Source organism: Aptenodytes forsteri, unplaced genomic scaffold (genome assembly GCF_000699145.1).
Source record: "Aptenodytes forsteri isolate BGI_AS27 unplaced genomic scaffold, ASM69914v1 Scaffold172, whole genome shotgun sequence".
NCBI classification, from domain to species: Eukaryota; Metazoa; Chordata; class Aves; order Sphenisciformes; family Spheniscidae; genus Aptenodytes; species Aptenodytes forsteri.
The window spans coordinates 3776671-3783995 of NW_008795018.1; the positions used below are offsets into that span (position 1 = coordinate 3776671).

Genomic DNA, 7325 nt, shown 5'->3' on the forward strand with positions numbered 1-7325 from the left:
TCTGTGTAAGCACTGCTCAGCAATAACGAAAACATGTCTGTATTACCAACACTCTTTTCAGCACAAAACATAACCTCATACTAGCTACTAACTAGCACAAATGATAAGACTCCTGCAGGCATCAGATGCAGTTTAACTCAAAATGTTAAATTCCAGACTTAAATTCACATGTTTTGAGGGATTCTGTGAGTGTATACGCACATAGACATGCACATATATGTACACTAATGAAATGTATTTTAGTGATACTGCAGGATTTATATAAACTTTTATGCAGTCCGGTGTGTAGAATCATAGAACAGTTTGGGTTCGAAGGGACCTTTAAAGATCATCTAGTTCTACCCCTCTGCCATGGGCAGGGACATCTTTCACTACGTCATGTTGCTCAAAGCCCCGTCCAACCTGACCTTGAACACTTCCAATGATGGGGCATCCACAACTTCTCTGGGTAGCCTGTGCCAGTGTCTCACTACCCTCATAGTAAAGAATTTCTTCCTGTTATCTAATCTAAATCTACCGTCTTTCAGTTTAAAACCATTACCTCTTGTCCTATCACTACAGACCCTGGTAAAAATTGTATCAAATGATTAATTAATTTCTAATAAATGACAAAAAGTGTTTGAAACTGAACAACTAAAATTACTGTTCTGAATAATGATAGAATGTTTTATCACCTTTTTTTCTTGTTCCTTTTCCCCCGATAAAGATTCTGATCTGAAATGGTTGGTATTTCAGTTTCCCAATACCCAGTAATTGTTGGTGTTCTTAATTGCTGTATGGAAAAGCTATCTTATATTTTAATCTTCATTTTGTGTCTTCAGTGCCAGTACGAACTCACTTTAGTGGTCGGATTAGATAAAAGCAATATACTACATTATTGTATTAGTGGTCGTTAGATAAAAGCAATATACCACTTTATTGTATTTTCCCATAGATACTATTTAATTTATTTTTTTTTGGTTGCTAAAAGGACTGTTTCCCCTTTATCTCCTCTGCAATACACAATACACCCTTTATTCTCCTCTGCAATACATTTTGGACCACACAGAGACAAAGAAGTTCAATTCCAGTGCTTCCTGTACTTATCCATTAATTTTACTCTTTGTAAGTAATAATTCCATTCTGTAACTGTTTCAATCACTGAATCCTCTGAGGCTGAGCCCTATGCATATTATACTGAACTACGATGGAATGTTTTGCCAATACATCAGGTGGGTTTCTTGGTAGTTTAAAACTTACTTTCTGTTATGGACAAAGATGTAAAACAAGTTCTAGGGCTTAAGCTAGAAGGTGTGAAATACACTGCATTTCTAAATGTTATTTTCTGACTAAAAGGAAAAGTAAATGCCTGAAAAATTAAGACTATATTTTGGCAGAAAATGAAAGAAAATACATAAAACATTGACTAAAATAACTGAAGATTCCTGAATGCAGTCCATTATGCCTCAAGTCATTCTCTGGGTGAAAAAATATGCTTCACACTCAAACCATTTATTTTTCATGTCTTGTAATAAGCAAGCTCTAAGCACAGTTCACTGTGTGATAGATTTCCTTCCACAAAGTTTAGCCTCCCTCAGTCCCAACCCGTTGACAGAGCTCCTTCGAGAAATTTATCAGCAAGGGCCAATGACAGAGAGGTCACAACTACTGCTACATCTCATGCATTTTTACATAGAATAATTGCCCTCTGAAAAAGAAGACATCTGCAAACATACAGGAAACCAAGAAAATATTAATTTACCTAGAATAAAGAGAAAATGTTGACAGTCGTACAGGAGCTCTATCACTTCAATCAGAATCTAATTCTTAAATGTACAGAAAAAGAAAGTTAGAAACTAATATTTTACCAGGAGGTGTTTGTATAAGATTTTGTAGAAGCATACCAACCTATCTGGTATGGGGAAAAATAAGGCTGATAGCTCCCACTGCAAATCTGCATTAATTCATAGTTCGTTTCACTGTCCAACCAAAATTGCTTTCATTGAATACAAGAGAGAAGAATAACATAGAAAGATGTCTAATGACACATTATGGGGATGACTCCTGGACAGTGTGACTAGTAGAGCAGTATTTTATTGCAGTTTCTGGAAAATGATCAATTAGATGGAAAGAATACCTGGAACAAAGTTATTGCAGTATCGTTCCCTATTTGGTTACTCAAGACACTGATTTAGGAATAGCTGTGTCTCTGACATTTGGTTATGAATGTCCAGGTTATTATTCATACCGCATTAACAAACTCTCTCTGAAATCCCAGCAAATGATCTTTCACATAACAAAGTATACACCTGTTTAGTGATAAACCACTGGATACTTTTTGCTGACCTTCTGCTGTTGCCTCTCAGCTCTGGTGCATGTTTTTTTCCAACATCTGAGGAGCAATATGCATTACAGCACTCTGTGTTTGCTCCCATCTGTGAAGGACAGTTTGCTAGCATGGCAGTTAACTCATGTTAGTCTATTTTGATAAATAATTGAAGCTCAAGAATTACCGACTGAAATCAAGGTCATATGACCAGATGTAGCTGTTTGCTAAGTGAAAATCTACATCTGAGCTGCTTATTTCTCCCTGTCAGAATGACTAACTTGGGCCCAGATGTAGGTACTTGGACTTCTAAACTTAAATTAGAGTGAGAGTAAGATTCAGTCCTTGGTACCCAAAGAGTTATGTTATGAATATACAGAATAAACAACACTATGAGGGGGGAAACAGTGTAAACAACTTAATCTTGGAGTCAGGAGCATGACAGAAGTCTCTGAAGTCAGGAATTTAGTGTCCTGCTTTAGTGCCCCGATCACTTATTTTAACACACTGCTTGTGCTTTGCTGTAAAGGAAATAAAAGACTGTTTTAACACAAATATATGTATTTGTGCATGTGTATGATAATATGACAGATGTGTACACACACACACACACACACATACACACAATATATATACATAAATACTTTTTAAAGTAGAGACCTTTCTGTAGTAGCTATTTTTAGAGGACGTAAACAAAAACTGGGATCTGGCCAAACACTTCCTGATACCATCTAAACTTAAGCCATAAGCCTTGTGCTGCAGGACTGAAGGAAAGGGGAGGAGGTAGAACTTACTGCAAGGTGACTAGGTAGCCCCTGCTTCACCGTATCTCCTTCTGATGGAGCCTTCCTCAGTTTTTAGTGGGAAGACATGAGGAAAAAGCAGGAGTATTGGGGAGGAAAGCCAGTTTCAAAAATATTTATGTATATTGACTCATGTAATAGACAAAGACTATTGGTTCCTGGGTTATCCTAGTAACAGGTACAAAAGTAGTAGTAGTATGTCATTGTCAGATTATTTTCATTAAAAGGATATTTTGTTATATCATTGTTATTGCTGCTGAAATCTCCTTGTTCACAGTGACTTAACTGACCTAACTATTCATAAAAGTGTCTTAAACTTAGACAACTTCTAAACATCTATCTAAGTTAGGGCAGCTGAATCCCACCTGTGGCTGAGAATCACAGCTTTCTAGACAATAGAGATAAAAAGGTACTTCCAGAATGAAGCTTTTCTTATGTATCTTATCTGAGATAACTGGGATGAGCTCTCTATTTTACATTCTTGTTTATAGAAAAAGCTGAACAACTAGTTTAGGCAAGACGCTCAGCTGCTAGATGTTGCAATGATGTTATCCTTAATTTATTTTTTATCCCTGGCTTCTATTGTTTTAGCTATTCCTACACAAAAGAAACATTATATTGTTCTTTCATTTAGACTCAGTGAAGGTAGTTCACATATCAACTGTAACTAGGTTTGTGATTGATGGCAGCCATTAATATCTTCTACCATAGAACTATATACACAGATACATGCACGTGTTATATTTAGGTTCATTAATCTAAGTGGTTCAAGGAGAGTGCTTCTTTATCAGGTTTTCATAAAACAATTAATTGATGTAAATTTACCTTCTGTTCTGCACCGTGTGTCTTTGAAGGTTCATAAGATTCAATACTAGAACTCAATAATGGAAGTTAATTTCACAATTTCATCATCTGTAACTGGGGTTGTATACTCATGAACCTAACTCTACAGTTTTCCTGGTTTTTTTAAATAACTAATGTGGAATAAATTTTACCCTTTCCAAGGAGATTATAATCAGAAGAGATTGGAAAGCTAGAAAAGTGAGTTTTAAATGTTTGTGTCCCGTCTGCTTTGTATTCTAGTCTTTATATTCAGTACATAGTGCCTGATAGTTTGTCAGGCAGTTTATACACAGCATAGGTGTATCTAGATCCACAGATGCTGCACATCTCACTTCCCTCCTTCAAGTCTATTCAAGCTTTTGACTAGTCATGGTGTTGTGTTTAATTCTTTTTTACCTTCACAGAACATTTCTTCACCTTTATATGCTCTACCAATACACCTCCCCAAAAGAGGTATAAAACAGAGAAGACACAAATATTTTGGGAAAGGCATGTTTGGCATAAGATACAGTGATTCAGTGTCTCTGAAAAGATACAGAAAATAATTTAAAATATATTGACCGTAAAAAGCACAAAGGAAAACACAGAGTCTGGCAGGAAACTTATCCCAGTGCTGTTGGCATACAGATCCACAGTTAGTAAGCTAATAGGGAAAAGAGTACCAGCATCAGATACTACACAGAAGTCCTACTCTTTTATGCTGGGACAAAACATGGTATTTTATCAGTGTTTTAGACAAGTTACCATTGAATATAAAAAAAGTGCAACAATTAAATACTTGACAAAAGATTTCCATGCTGATCCCAAAATTTCTTGCAGTGCATTTTGTACATGGATTTTTCTTGTGCAAGTCTGTGAAAGATCAAGAAAGACCACTTTCATTTATTTCTGCCATGTATTTCTTCATAACAATTCCTGGCCTCCTTATACACAGCTTCAAGGCAAAGCTGATGCTATAACCATATCTTTCCTTTAAAAACTTCCATAAATGGAGGTAATAAAACAAACAAACAAAAAAAAAAAATGCAGAGACATTTGTTTTATAAAGCCATAACAGAAATTAGAAGGAAAGGCTCACATAGAATTATGTAGTATTTAGGGCATCAGTGAGCAATGGAAGATATAAATTAAACTTTTCCATTCTGTTTGTTCTTTTCTGATCTGGGACTTCTATTTATGGTTCTGTTTTCTAAACGAGTTATTTATGACCATGTAATGGAATATTCTTAGGTGACGCTCTTTTTTTTTCCTCTGTTTTTTTTTTGTTTTTTACTAAAATACAACAGTAATTAAAAGATCTAAAGTTCACACTTCAGTGAGGGCAGAGATCAAGTTTTGAAATCTGAATTTTTTTACAAAGCACAATTTTTGTCTCTTGGCCATCCAGAGGTATGACATTTATTCTAAGTAACTTACTCATTAAAACAAAGGTGAAGAGGGAAGCTGTATGTACGTTAGTTAGCTGTCCACAAAAAAACTCATATAAAAATGAGACAGTCTAATTGCTATTAATGAAATGAATGAATGATTTATTTATTTGCATTATGTTATGTCTGATCAGTTATTTTAACAGTCACTGTTTGGAGGAGACTAATTCACCAATCATCATCCAACTTCACACATTTGTGACACTGACCAGAATTTCAGAGTGACTGTGACCTGGTGCTCTTGTAATTTGATACAAAGTTTGTTTCAGAGAAACCAATGACACCTTGTTCTATCATGAAGTCTCTACAAAGGAGGGCCAGTCCTGAAGTCTTAAATTAAATGAAAAAACTTGTGCAGCAATTTTCAAACTAGTTGTTATGAGAAGAACTGGCTGGTCGCAGCTTTAACCTTTCAACTCATCTACCCTGCAGGTTGCCTAGAACTGAAAACTTCAGGTAGAATTGTTTCCCGCTCAGATTTCTATCAAATTAGCAGAAGGTGATCATAGACTCATAGAATGCTTTGGGTTGGAAGGGATCTTAAAGATGACTTAGTTCCAACCCCCCTGCCATGGGCAGGGATGCCTTCCACTAGACCAGGTTGCTCAAAGCCCCATCCAGCCTGGCCTTGAACACCTCCAGAGATGGGGCATCCACAGCTTCTCTGGGCAACCTGTTCCAGTGCCTCACCACCCTCATAGTGGAGCATAGTGATGTTCCCTCTCACAGCCACCTTATCTTTTGGCATCACTCCAGAAGATGTGCTTCACCAAGCCCGCCTCGAATTGAACCTCTGGATGCCTGGATGACTCCGTAGATGGCCTCCCTACAGAGAAGTCATTAAGAAAGTTGTTATCGTTCTTCCTGTTTCCTCAGGCACACCAAAGTTTACCAGGAGTTTTTAGATATTTTGGCCTTTGTCCATGACAAGGGTTTCCTTATTCAGTGTTGACTCAGTTGTGTTTGTGCCTCCCTGGAAGACTTGTAAATTATTCCATATACACTTTCTCTGTTGTTGTAAATATCTTGGAAGGCCATACCAGCTACTCAGTTTGTGCAGTCCTGTCTTTTTCAAATGTAGACCAAGTGATGTTAGCCTACACAAATGCAACTGGAGAATCATTTCCAATTGTGGTGGTATTTTCATGCATTCCCTAATGTCTCATCAAGTTCTTCTATTAATGATTGCAGAAATAATTTTTAGAAACTCAGGAACAAACTCAAGCTTGATGTCTGTAAGTATATGTGGCACATAAGGATGTGTAGACACCTGGAATGTAAGGATATCTGATTTTGAGGATATACAACTAACAGCTATTCAACACACACACACAAAAAAAAAAAAGCAAAAACAAAAGACAGGAAAAGTAATGAATTAACTACCCAGATGCATAAACCCTAATGAACAGGATATAATGAAGAAAATAACGAGGACTAGGACTTTCAGGCCACTGATCGACAGGCTACTGATGCTCGACTAGAACTTTGTAACTGATATGAGGGAGGGTAACAGGATTATCATGGATCTCATGGGAAAGAACAAACGTACAAAGGGGTATTTTATGGGACTTATGGGATTGTGTAAAACTTATGGAATGTTTTAAGGGGATTGTGGGAATATGCACAAGTTTAGATTCAACAAGGCTAAGTGCTGGGTTCTGCACTTGGGTCACAACAACCCCATGCAACGCTACAGGCTTGGGGAAGAGTGGCTGGAAAGCTGCCTGGCAGAAAAGGACCTGGGGGTGCTGGTTGACAGCTGGCTGAACATGAGCCATCAGGGTGCCCAGGCGGCCAAGAAGGCCAATGGCATCCTGGCCTGCATCAGAAATAGTGTGTCCAGCAGGAGTAGGGAAGTGATTGTGCCCCTGTACTTGGCACTGGTGAGGCTGCACCTTGAAAACTGAAGTTTTGGGCCCCTCACTACAAGAAAGACATTGAGGTGCT

The 7325-nt window shown here is 37.4% G+C and overlaps 1 pseudogene; it reads left to right on the plus strand.

Moving 5' to 3' along the window:
- The window catches only part of LOC109279365, a 139598-nt pseudogene that overhangs the window by 13243 nt on the left and 119030 nt on the right, over positions 1-7325 (plus strand).